The sequence below is a fragment of the Chiloscyllium punctatum genome, chromosome 21 (assembly GCF_047496795.1).
Source record: "Chiloscyllium punctatum isolate Juve2018m chromosome 21, sChiPun1.3, whole genome shotgun sequence".
Classification (NCBI taxonomy): domain Eukaryota; kingdom Metazoa; phylum Chordata; class Chondrichthyes; order Orectolobiformes; family Hemiscylliidae; genus Chiloscyllium; species Chiloscyllium punctatum.
Genome location: NC_092759.1, coordinates 85137446 through 85151837, shown reverse-complemented (window position 1 = coordinate 85151837; position 14392 = coordinate 85137446).

The window sequence follows — 14392 nt, the reverse complement described above, 5'->3', positions numbered from 1 at the left end:
ATTTGTCAAGATAAAATGGAGCCAACAATGTTGTTGTGGGTCTGAAGTCACACTGAGCTCAGACTGAGTAATAATGTTAAACTTCTTTAGCAAAGACAATCGGTGAAATAATAAAAATAATTCTTAACGGTTTCTGGTTTCCATGAGTGAAATTAGCTTTCATTGCAATTTTTGTCATTCGAATTTAAGCTCTGTCATCGGCTGTGGTAGCGTTTTAAACACTGCCTTGGAGTCACAGCCCGTGCCTCTGAATTACCCGTCTAGTTACGTGATCACTCTGATACAGAGTCCTCGTTGCCTAGTCCGTATTCCCTAGTTCCTGCCAGAGAGGGTGGCGGTTAAAGCAGTTTAACTACCAACAATCAAAAGAATCTTGAGGAAAAAAGCGAAAGAGAGATTGAGAGGTAATTTCCAAGAAGATCACAGTTTTCAGAATGCTGAAATGAAGACATTTTGACAGCATCCTCCAACATGAGCCAGTATTCCGAGGAATGATAGGTGAAGGGGTTATTGGCGTCAATAAAGATGAGGGAGAGTTTTAGATGAACATTTGTTCTGCAACTTTGTAACTGGGTGTGGGGTCAGCAGTCTTCGACTCATTGGGCTGAATCCAACAATAGTTTGTCTCAGTAACATTTTCATTGAGTGTGACAGAGGGATTGTCTGTACGAGACTGAACTAGTTTCATGGTGCTATCTTATCGAACTCACCTCATTAACTACACACTCAATCTCATAGTGTTCCTCGCATTCAATGCCATCCCGATTCTCCAACCCAACATGGCTGGAGGGACTCACCATCGCACTGATGTCCCTGGCTATTCTATGATAACTGACACTGATGCCAGCTTTAAAAGGCCAATGGGCACACTGTTGTTATTCCTCGGTTTGAAGCCACCCTGCACAGTTGACCCCGAGCATGGCAGATAGGGGGAACTAACAGCAGGACATTTCAACAGGGGCACAGAGGTCCTCGTGGATGGGCTAGAACAGGGGGTCCATTCTCTTCCCAGAGGAGGCCTGAGCATGGTCGGAGCTCACCACCCAGCTCAGTGCAGTATCTGCGGTCTCGCTCTCTCTCTTTCTCTCTCTCTCTCTCTCACACACACACCCACTTTGAATATGGAAAATTCCAGATAGTGTTCGAAAGAATTCCATTTTCAGGTACAGGAACTTTCAGTCATTCAACCCCGCGAGGTCCTGCAAAAATATGCACTTATTTTATATCCAATCACAATTAGTAAGTCTGGCTATTTCACTTTGTCTCACCTTATTATATTCAGCCAAACACTGCTTCTAATCACTTGTCCCGTTACGAAATGCAATTTTGAGCAGAGAACTTTTTATCCTCAACTGTTATCTGAATTGTACCATTTTCTTTTTTATGAAAGTTTCTCTTGCCCTTTTGCTGTGCCTGTTTCTGTCTGTAACAGTTATACTGTCTCCCAATCAGTAGGCTGGACGACTGGTTTGTGATGCAGAGGGAGCCCTGCAGTGCAGGTTCAATTCCCCAACACTGACAGAGGTTGCCATGAAGGGGAGACTCTCTCAACAATGGGCAATCGAGCATGGCAAATCCACTCTAAGCTGTGCATCGTTGTACTCTGGGAGGAAACTGGAGCATTGGGAGGGAACCCACAGACATACGTGGCGAATGTTCAAACTCACTTGAGGTTGGAATTGAACCCAGCTCCTTGGTGATGTACGGCCGCAGTGCTAACCACATATCCATCATAGTCCTCAGTTAGTTCTGTTAATTACTAGTAGCTGACTGAAGAAATCCAACTGGACTGTTCTGACAACTGAAATTGAACCATTATTAGACCTTTATCATCGGCCATATCGCCAACCTGATTACATTCAAAATTTGTTGTGAGCAGTGGATGAGTGGGACTAGAAATGGAAACAGTGACATCCTTCAACCACAGTCAGAACCGCAGTAAGGAGAAATTCAGAAAGTGGGAATTCATTCAAGTGGGAATTCTCTCACCCAGAAAATTGGGAGGGCTGAATCTTCATATTATATCGAGGCTGACTTTGTCAGATTTTCCATAGACAGATGAATCAGGGATCATTGTGAAATCAGAGAAAAGTGCAGCTGGGAAGACAATGAGATGAGCCATGACCTTATTGACTGGTGGAGTAGTGTCAAAGTGCCGAATGGCCCAGTCGTGTCCGTCAGCCCTATGTTCTGATGTTCCCTTCAGCCCTTCGGTCCTGCTGTGCAGGAGCAGATTGAGGCCACTCTGATGGTTTGGTGTAGTTTGGCAAATGTATTGGAAAATCCAGGCTAGGTCAGGTAGTGACCCCCCTCCACCAATCCCTCTTTTCAGGCTTCCCCTCTCTGCAACTTCTGATCCTGATGTCGGTCATGTTACAGGCCCAGATTCGCATTGAATACCGCCCCCATGACCCACACAAGGTCAACTCAGACAAATCCTCTGCTGTCTCTGAATGCAACATTTTACATTATAACTTCCAGGAAAATAATCAATTATTTTCCAAAACATAAATAGGAACGTAAGAAATAGGAACCTGCGCTGTCACTAAATAAGAGAATGGCTGATCAACTCCACGGCTCAACTCCACTTTCCTGCTAACCCCTTGCATCCCTCAACTCGCTGAAATGCCACAAACCAATCCACCCATCTGTAAATACATTCAGTGACCCAACCTCCACAACTCTCGGGGTTAGGAAATTCCAGCCATTCACTACCTTCTGAAAGAAGACATTTCTTTACATCTCAGTTTGAAATCGATATTCCTTATTCTGTATCTACATCCCTGACTTCGAGACTCTGCCTGGTGTGGAACCACATCCTCAACACCGACCTTGTCAAGCCTCCCCGGCATCTTATCCGTTTCAGTAATGACACTCTCATTCATTTAAACCACAATGAGAATCGCTTCAGCATTTTTGATGTATTCAATAATTTAATCCTTTCATCCCCGGAACCAGTCTAATGAACCAACATTTCTGCATCAACATGCTGATGTTAGGTTTCATACAGCGAAACACGCTACTCCGTTGTACTGCTTTTTTTTAGGAGTCCTCTCCATTTAATAACAGCCTGCCTTTTGGTTGTCAGTGTCATCCTCAAACTCGAAAGTATATTGCACTCAGCTCCCGCCGTCAGGAGATGAGTGCAGCTGTTGTAAGCAGCTGTTGCCATCGGACTGATATTTGCGGTACTCCATTTTGTTCATAAAGATCGATGAATCCTGACTCTCCGATTTCTATGTGTTTACCAAGTGTCATCCCATGCTAATGCATTATCCATCAGACTATGAGCTTCTGTCTTGCGTAAGAACCTTTATTTTGTAACAACTTGTGGAAAATCTCTGGAATGCCTCATGTCTACCAGTTCCCCTTTATCAAGGCCACTTGTTACATTCTCATGGATTTCCAGAAAAAACTTTGCATGATTTTACAGGCAAAATGTATTTCGCCTTTAACAATACCATGCTGACTCTGTGTGAAGTTTTTCTAAATGCTCTGCAGTCTCTTCCTTAATAACAGACTCTCACAGATTCCCAGCAATAATGGTGAGGCTATGTGTTTCCTGCTTTCAGTCTCGGTCGTTTCTTGAAGACAGGCGCCACATTGGAGGGTCTCCAGTTTCACTGGATCACACCTTTAATCCAGAGAGTTATGGAATATTTCACACGGTGCCACCAGCCACTCTGTGAACACTTCTTTTAAAACCAGCTATGAATTGCTGATGACCTGTTTACCCTTGGTCTAATCTGTTTGAGAAATGCCTTGTTCCTTCTGTTAGACACAGCTCAAGATCTTCCCCCCATTACCATTTTGTTTATGCCATTGAAATATTTACAGCACCTTCACCTGTGAGGAACGATGTAAAATACTGGTGTAAATTATCTGTCTATTTCCTGTATCCAGTTCCCCTGTCACACCCTACAAATGTTCTCAATAAACTTTCCTGACCTTCTTTCTACCAAAGATCACACACACCTCTTGAATTCTTCTTATATAAATGGAAAAGCTCGTGCTGCTTGTTTTTATATTTCTTGCCAATTTGCTTACATCACGTCTTTTCTTTCCTTTATTTCGCTTTCTATATTCATAAAATCATATCGCATACAAACACAATCTTTGGTCCAACTTGCCCATGCAGGCCAGGTTATCCAAACTAAACTATTCCCATCTTCTTGCATTTGGCACATATGCCTCTAAACGCCCCCCATTCACGTGTTCGTTCAAATGTCTTTTAAACGTTGGAACTGTACTTGCATCAGCCAGTTCCATAAACACGTCACCCTCTGTGTAAAAACAGTTCCCTCTTGCTCCCTTTTAAATCTTCCCTATTCCACCATAAACCTATGGTTCTATGATTTAATTTTCCTATCCTGTGGAAAAGACCTCGGCTTTTCACCCTGTCCATGCCTCTCCTGATTTTGTAAATTTCTATAATGTCAACCCTAAACCTCTTACACTCCATTTGATACTAACTTCAAGAACAAGCATTTAAAGATCAGCACTGCAAATTTGAAACAATGTTAAAAGTGATAGGTAAACAGCACTCAGCACAATCTTCATACGGTGATTTGTTTTCTTCTTTATGTTACAATACTAAAGCAGCATGAAAATCTTACTAGTGCCAATAAGCCGTCAAGCACCTTAATTCCTTTGTCTGATGGTGGTGATCTCTACAGTGAAAATGTGTCTCTGGCCAGATCTATATAATACCACATGTTCAACATTCTCCCTTCTGGCCTCCCTATGGCCTTATGTAGTTGTGTCTTCTTTATCTTGCAGTCAATAGAGAGAACCCCTTTCCCCAATTCACATCTTAATTTAAACTCATTTTGTATCATCTTCTCGTTCACTGCTAAAAGCCTGGTTATCTTTTGCCACACCCTCTTTTCCCGCCACCTCCCCCCCCACCCCCTCCACGCCCCACACCTCTGGAAAGGAACTAAAATGCCCAGTTTCCAATCATTTTCAGTTCTGAAGAAGTGTCATACTGGACTTGAAACGCTAACTCTGTTTCTCTGTCTCTGCAGATGGTGCCAGACCTGCTGAGTTTCTCCAGAAATAAATAGGCACAGCACAAATTTTCAATTAAACAAATAACTATGAATACTAGAAATAAAAATGCACAAATTGCTGTGGAAACTGGGAGCTTTGTCGAAATGTCACTGGACCCGAAAGATGAATTCAGCTTTCACTTCACAAGATGCAGCGAAACCAGTTTAGTTCCTTCAGCAATTTCTGCTTTGAACATTTTCCAAAGACGTGTGTTGAATCTGCTCAAACGCCCTGTCCAGCAGAGAGTGCTGTACATTGGGATTTGAACAAAAACGCAAATTGCACAAGTTCATTGTCTCTGAAACGAATCAAGTCTGGCATCACTGACACGACCGAGGCCTTAATTATGGTCAGGGAGAAAAACACTCGAAAAACATTCATTTCAAACACAGAAGATATTGTGACTGGAAAGAAAATGATTCAAATTAATATGTTACAAATGTAACAAACTGGAGGCGTGACATCAGGGAGAGACCCTCAGCAGAATGAGAATATGAAACTGGAAGTGTTCGCACATCAGAAACCAGGTTAGGTCACTGAGTACAGGGCTGATGGGTGAATGGGTCTCGGTGTGAACTGGGGGAATGTCTGTCGAATTGTTTTGCAGATAGTACAGATCAAACTGGGTTATCATGTGATGCTGCAGATCCCAGCCGCAGCCGCAGCAGAATTGCATTGAATCACAATCCATAACTTTTCCCCAGGATAATCCATCAGTCTACCATTACCATCAAGCCGAGTGATGGTTCAGTGACGAGTTTGGGTGAACATGCCAGAGTCAGAACCATGTGTATCTAAACCTGATGACAACCCATTAAAGCTAACGCACTTGACTGGTTACATTCCAAACAGCAGAACTACCATCTGGTGGAGAAGGGGAAATGATCCCAAGACAAACATATACGATCGAAAATCTGCAGTCAAGCCACATCCAGTCATCATTGTCGATGGATTAATAAAAAAAAGTTACAGGAGGAGATAACTCCACAAATATCCCCAGCTCTGTATATCAGTGTAAAAGACAAGGATGTACTATCTGCACTATCCTCAGCTAGAAGTGTTGAGTCGATAATCCACCTCACCCTCCTCATGATGCCCACAGAATCACAGATGCCAGTCTTAAACCAATTCGATTCGCTGCATGTGACATGAAGAAACAGCTGAACACAGTAGATATGATAACGGCAATGGACCCAGACACCATTCCTGCAATAGGACTGCAGATTGTACTGCACAACAAGCTGTGTCGCTGGGGAAGCTGTTTCAATCCGGCTCCAAATCTGACATCTGCCTGTCCACATGGAAAGTTCCTCAACTATATCCAGTCCCATAACAAGGGAATGAATACAGTCTGATCATTTACCACGCCCTCAGTCCCGTCGCGATTATTACATTGGTGGGAATTATTTTTGACAGAGCTGTCATACAGCACACAAATAATGTGCTCTGTGTGGTTTCCGATAGGTCCCCATGTGGAGATGGTGCTTTTGTGCAAATGCCTGATTACTGATCCAGACCAGGATAATACTCTGGCAGCTGGTGGAAGTTAAAAACAATTTTTAAAAATCGAGACATAAAATCTGGTGCCAGTAATATTGACCTTGAATCTAATATCCATTGTAAACATCTGTCCCTTCCCCAATGTACTTACAGGAAGTGAATCTCCCGTGCTTCCTGGTCTGGCCTACAAGTGTCTACTGACAAATAGACATGTGATAAACTCTGCAATGGTCTCTGGAACGGTCAACAAGACACTCGATTGGACCAAATTGCTCTGAGTTCTTTAAGGATAAAACCAGACAAAACACTGGCAACGAGCTTTGGGAAAGGGAACGGGAAACACAGTCCTGTCAACTAGACAGATGCTGCCTTCCTAATGTTTAAGAGTTTGTGACACCAATGACAGAGCTTTCCCGCACACTGCACAGAAACATCAGGAAGGCAGCAGAGCATTAGACACTTTTAGTTTCCCCTGTTCTAGCTTATGGAGACAAGTTCACTTTTATAACCCTAGTTAATACGTTCTTCAGAAACTCATCAATTCCTGTCTTATGCTGCTCAATGGTTGACCGTCCAACCCATACAATCACAGTAGCACTGACTCTGTACTGTCAGAAATACAGCACAATATACATTCGTCCCACTTTCCGATACGAGGCCCATAACCATGTATGTTTGGCACTTCAATGGCACGACCACGTATTTATTAACGGTTGTGAGGTTACCTGTGCCAGCAGCCCTCTAAGGAAGTACATTCTTGACCCCAACAGCCTCTGGATGAAAACCAATCCTCAAATCCTCACTAAACATCAAACCCTTCACTTTAAAATGGTACTCCCTTGTTCTTCGTCCTTTGATTGAAAGGAACAGCTGCTGTTTATCCATCCTGTCCATGCCCTTGGTAATCTTATCCTTCTGAAGCATGTCCCTCTCAGCCTTCTCTGCTTCAAAGTAATCAATCCGAGCTGATCTACACCATCTGAGGGAATATCCTGGTGAATCTCCACTGCACCCTCTCCAGTGCAATCACATTCTTCCTGTAATGTGACTCCCAGAACTGTACATAGCATTCCATTTGGCCTAATCAAAGTTCTACATAGCTCTTATAATGTGTGCCTCCATGAATAAAGGCTATTGTTTATAGGTCGCTATGCTTTGTCAACTTGTTTAATCACATTCATGGATATATGGAGAAGAACCCTCTGAGCTTCCTAGTGTGCTGCTATTCATTGAGTCCTTCCCTGTCTTATTACTTCTTCCAAAGTACATCACCTCATATTTATCAGGGTTACATTCCATCGGCCATTGATCCACCCATTTGATCATTCTATCTGTATCTTCCTGCAATATAAGGCCTTCCTCCTCACTGCCAACTAACAAGCCGAACTTTGTATCAAACGCAAACTGATTTATCAAACTCACCCGAACCCCTGCCAAATTCACAGCTGCATTTTTTATGAATACTACAAATAATAAGTTTAAAAATCATACAACACCAGATTATAATCCAAGAGTTTTATTCGGACGCATTAGCTTTCGCAGCGCTGCTTCTTCATCACGTGAGTATGCTCTTCGAAAGGTCGTGCCTCCAAATAAACTGTTGGACTACCATCTAGTGTTCTGTAATTTTTAAACTTTGCCCAAGCCAGTCCAGCACTGACATCTCTGAATCACAAACAATATGGGACTGATCCCTGTGGTACACGATTGGATACTGGTCTCCAGTCAAACAAACAGACTTCTGCCAGCAGACCTTCTGTCTCCTACTCCTACGTTGATTTGGATGCAACTTGCCAAGTCACTAATGAGTCCTACCTGTTCCCTGGTTATTCTGTTCCACTTGACGTACCTGTAGAATTTCTGTGGATTCTCCCTAATCTTGTCCTGCCAGAAGTTTTCCATGTCGCTGTGTTAGTCAGTCCCCTTCAAATGAAGAATTGCCTTCTTATTGCAGTCTGAAATTGTCTATCCTTCACCTGGCAATATTTGACTTAAATCTAGAGTAGACAACCAGAGAAAAATCCTGTTTATTTCCACCTTCTCATATGTTTAGTAACTTTTCTAAATTTCACTATGATCATCTCTCATTCTTTGAAACTCGAAAGAACACAGGCCGAGTTTCCACATCAGGCAATCTCAACATCTGAGGGATTAATCCGGAGAATGTCCATCGCACATCCTCCGTGGTCAGTATATTCTTTCTCAGATTGGGTCACCAGCACTGGACTCAATAGTCTATGTACAGTTTAATTAGCAAGCTGTGAAACTGCTTCAAAATGACCTTCCGACTATGTTCTGATTCTCTTAAATGAAGGCCAACCTGACTTTAGCGTTTCATTTATATATATTCATCCAATTACCATTCACATTACTTTATTTATGATTTTACTGCATGAGTTCTGATAAAAAGCCTTCTAAAAATCGAAATATGCCATTTCTACGTTGTAATAAATAAGTTCAAGACATTCTGAAGTTTGTCAATTATGAAGACTCTGTCAGACCCTGTCAGTGTATACTGATTCTCTCCAATGATGCTGTAAATTTCTAAATATCCAATATCAGATCCTACATAATAGATTCCTTCAGTTTACCTACAGATGTCAAGTTAATTGTTCTGCAGTTCTCCACACTATCTCTTCTTCCCTTTGCAGATGCTTGAATCCCTTCCATTCATCTACAATGCTTGGAACACATTTACTAAATTCCAGCCTCTGCAGAATGTACACTGAAATAAAACAGTCATCGACAGCGCAATTAATGCGTCTATTGCTGATTTATTTCTATTATTTTGATACGAAGTACAACTGGCTCATCAGACTTAGCAATGCTCAATCCAGCTACAATACTACTATGCTAGCCTTCAACTACTACCTTGTTACTGATATGAATTGAGTTTATGTCTTTAGTTCCACAAGTTCCATGTGGTCATTTGGTATTTCTCAGCAATTTTATGGATCTTCCTCTGTGATGACAGATGCAAAGGAACTGGTTACTTTCTTGGCCATTTCCCTGTTCTCCACAATAACCTCTCCTCTCCCGATTACAAAATCCCACATTTGACCCTGCTTTTGTTTTGTTTTCTTTGCAATACAGATTGTTGATTTATGTAGTCTTTGTGTTCTTCTTTCACAGAATGATTAAAAGCCCACAGTGTGGAAAAGGCCCTTGTGCCCAACAAGTCCACCCTGCCCCTCCGAAGAGTAACCACCCAGATCCATTCCCGTCCGATTCTACACTTGGCGACTGATGCACCTAATCTACACATCCCTGAACACTTTGGGTAAATAAGCATGGCCAATTCACCTAACCTGTAAATCTTTGGCCTATGGGAGGAAACCAGAGCACCCGGAGGAAACCCACGCAGACATGGGGAGAATAATCAGACTCCACACAAACAAATTTCTGAGAATTCTCCGGTTGCCACAATGTCTAAAATTCTTCTGAACTCATTTCCTATCTTGAATATAATCTTTAATTTATTATGTTAGCCTTCATTAAGTCTCTTACCCTTTCTTTGGTGATTCTACCTTAAAGAAATAGACATATTTTTCAGACATTGCAATATTTCTGTAGATCTCATGGTCCTGACTAGGTGTATCCAAGAACACAGCAAGAGGCGAGAGAATATATTGCAGGGGTCCTGGCTGATCTTTTTGCATCATTGCTGGCCACGGTGGAGGTCCCGGAAGACTACAGGGTAGAGAACGCTGAGCCCTTGTTCAAGGAGGATTGCGAAAAAGAACCTGTGAACTATAGACCAGTTCGCTTAACAACTGTGACATGTAATTTCCTTGAGAAGGTTCTGAGAGAAAACATATACATGCATTTGAAAAGATACTGTTTCATAAGGAGCAGTCAGCACTGCCTCGTGCATAGGATATCATGACTCACAATTCTCTAGCGTTCTTTTGAGGAAGGGACCTGGAATGTTGAAGAGGGTAGGGTGGTAGATGTAGTCTATCTAGATTTCTGTTTGTTATCTATATCAATGATTTGGATGAGAATGTGCAACGCATGATTAGTAATTAGGCTGATGACAATAAAATAGGCAGTACTGTGAACAGAGAGAAAGTCTATCATAAATTGCAGCAGGACCTTTATCAGCTGGGGAAGTGGGATGAGAAAAGGCAAATGGAGATTAATATAGATATAGGTGGGGTGTTGCATTTTGGAATTTCAAATCCAGGTTGGAGTTTCGTGGTGAATGTTAGACCCTGAAGGAGTGGAGAGGAACAGAGGGAATTTGGAGCTGAGGTCCGTGGTTGTCTGAAAGTAGTTGCGTGTAGACAGGGCAGCGAAAAAGGCTTTTGGCACACTGGCATTCATCACTCAAGGCATTGAGTATCGAAGTTGACGTGTTATATTGCAGTTGGGCAGGACGCTGGTGAGGCATGCACTTGGAGTATTGTGTTCGGTTTTGTTCAGTTTGCCATACGATGGATGTGGTTAAACTGGAAAGAGGAGAGAAGGAATTTACAAGAATATTGCCAGTACTCGACGATCTGAGTTGTAGGGAGAATTTGGACCGGCCAGAACATTTCCCTTTGAGTGTAAGAAACTGAGCGGAAATAGTATAGAAAAGTAGAAAATCATGAGATGCGTGGATAAGGTGAATGCACGCATTCTTTCTGCCAGTTTTGGGAATCAAGGTCTAGAGGACATCAGGTTCGAGGTGCAAGAATAAAAAGGATCCTGAGCGCCAACATTTTTATGCAGAAATTGGTACACGCATGGAATTAGCAGACAGTGGTTTTGTTGAGGCACGTACATTAACAACGTTCAAAAGGTTTTTAGACAAATACGTGGATAGGAAAGATTTAGAAGAATAAGGGCAAGGGCAAGGAAGTGGAATTAGCAGGATGGACATTTTGGTCAGCACAGACCACTTTGGTCCAAAGGGCCTGTATCCATGCTGCAGGGCTCCATGATTCTGTGACTCGAACAACCATTGCGTATCCACCACTTCATGCTCAAACATTCTATGTTGTTTGCAGGCGCCACGTAAAATACAACATATTAACGTCTCTTGTCCACAGAGCAAGGTTACTAATGAGTCCTTCTGACCACACAAACCAAATCCAACATTATCTGCTCTCTTGTTTGAGTCACAACATTCTCTTCAACCAACCTGTTATACACTTATGGAATTTATTTTTCACAACATCAGCAGTCACTTAGTTAACGCAATTTAGATACAATTTGAGATCATGCAGCACCCACAATTTTTGCATCTCTAATTTCCAGAGCATACAATGCACAGAATTTGCTCGAGAGCTTTGGTTTATATTCATAATACACCAATGCTTGCTTCTCTTTCCTGTTTATAAGATCCACTCAAACTGATCCTGTGGAATCTGAGGGACAGGGCCTGTGGCGTTATTAGTGATAGACTTGGACAAGACATTCGGGGAGGGTCACCTCGATGCTGACATGATCTGAAGAAATGACCAGCATCACAGGAGAAGTATCAATATCCTCCCCACTCTGTCAGGTTAGCTGTCACGGTACTCTCTCTGCTCCCTCACACTCACTACCTGTTATAGTACCTACCCTCTAACAAGGCTCACTCTCTATTCCCAAATAAGGCTCACGCACTACCACTCTCACGATTGAATTCAGCACTCTCCTCACCCCACCCCCACCCCGCGCGCTCTCTCCCCCTCCACTATACTCCCAACAGTAATCACACTGCATGGATACAACACTGTGGACTGACTCCCTCCGGACACCTCACCATTCCCCTTCCCCCTTCACCTACACCAGCACAAGAGCAGGGCCACACACTCCCACCATCACTTCCTCCCCCCTTTTCTCCCATTCCAGGAGGAACGGACAGTAATAGGAGAGAAAGGGCCAAGCCAGACGGTGGAGCACCCGATAGCTGATCCTTCCTACACCCCTCCCCCCGCCATGTGGGGAGAACCCTACTATGAGCTGGAGCGGACTGGGACGTGTATGGAGATTCCGTGACATCCATGTCCCTCCAACTGAGTGAAAAACAATGTTCAGTGAAGGGCAATTCGCACTTTAACCACTCTGTCTGTTCTCATTATTTTCTCCCACGCAAAACAACAAATGTCTCATTGCAGAGAGATACAGACACAAAAATATTCAGAGACCTATGTAAACACGCTAATATACTGTCACTTTCAGTACATATGCAGAGATAGAACCACACACAAGTAGTGGCATATGGAGAAATAGACAGTCGCACACAAATAGGCACAAGCACAAGTAAAACGCACAGGCTAATACACAGATGAACCGATGTCAGCACATAAATACACAAGCACACAGACACATGAACAAACACACACAAGTGCACATACAAACGCACAGAGACACAGACACTAGTGCTTCTAAGACAGAGATAGATAGGTTTTTGATGAGTAAGCATGTCAAGAGTTACAGAGAGTAGTCAGGAGAATGATGTTGAGAAATCTCTAAGCCAGTATTAAATGGCATTCAGAGTCGATGGGCCGAATGGCCTAATTCTTCGTTTTTAACCCTCGTGTGGTATCGTGCTATCAGTTATTCTCTTCCTGGGACAGGAGCAGAGAATGAGTTTAATACATATTCGATTGAAAAGGGTCAGTGGTCCTATTGGACAGGTTTAGAGTTTTATGTCTATTCCTAATTATGCTGTCTTTGTGTTTCAAAAAAGGTGGCGATTGCAGGTTAGGTTAACAAAGTTTAAAATAACAGGTCCCACACTGAAATAAGGTCGCCCCTTTCACTTTAGTGTTGTACTATCGGTCGGGAGCAGTGAAGACTCGGTTTTTTAAGATATTCAAGGCTGAGCTTGACTGATCTTTGCTGGACAGGAGAGTCAATATTTATTGGGAACAGACAGGAGACGGATGGTCAAACACAATCGGATCAGTCAAGAACATTCTGACTGGTGGCGCCGAATGGACAACTGCTGCCCCTATCCCATGTGTTGTTCCCTCAATCCACCCTCGAGGTTGTTAGAAAGATATACTGCTGCCTCTTCTACATGTGTCGTTCCCTCAATCCACCGTCGAGGCTGTTACAGAGACATGCTGCTGTCCCGAAGCCATGTATTGTTCTCGTAATCCACGCGCAATGCTGTTGCAGAGACATACTGCTGCCCCTACCCCATGTGTTGTTCCCTCAATCCACCCTCAAGGTTGTTAGAAAGATATACTGCTGCCCCTACCCCATGTGTCGTTCCTTCAATCCTTCCTCGAGGCTGTTACAGAGACATACTGCTGCCCCTACCCCATGTGTTGTTCCCTCAAACCACCCTTCGATGCGGATACGGAAATATACTGCTGGCCCTAACCAATGTGCTGTTCCCTCAATCCACCCTCGATGCTGTTACAGGGATTACAGCTGCCATTACCCTATGTATTATGCCCTCCATCCACCCCTCGAAGCTGTTCCAAAGATAGGCGGCCACCTCATTCAGCCAGACATTATCGTTACCATGAGACTGGAGGAGTCAATTCTGCCTATTTAACTAGTTACAGAGGAAAAGAGAACTAATAATTTTCGCTCATTAAGTACATGTTACTGCACAGGACGCCATGTAAACATCTGAGCTGTTACACAGCAAGCTGTTGCTAACAGGAAATAGAGAGTAGAGATAAATGCTTATTTTCACATTACAAAGCTGTGACTGGTGGAGTGCCTGAGAGATCACTATAGGATCATCAACGATCAGTACCTGGACCAAAGATCTGGAGGAAGGGACTGAATATATTAAAGCCCAATTAGTTTAAACACCAGGCTGGTCATCCAGTATGTCATCAAATGGAGGTCGTATGTGATCAATGTGATATAGGATAAGGGAGGTTAGTAAGCAAACCTTCACCAG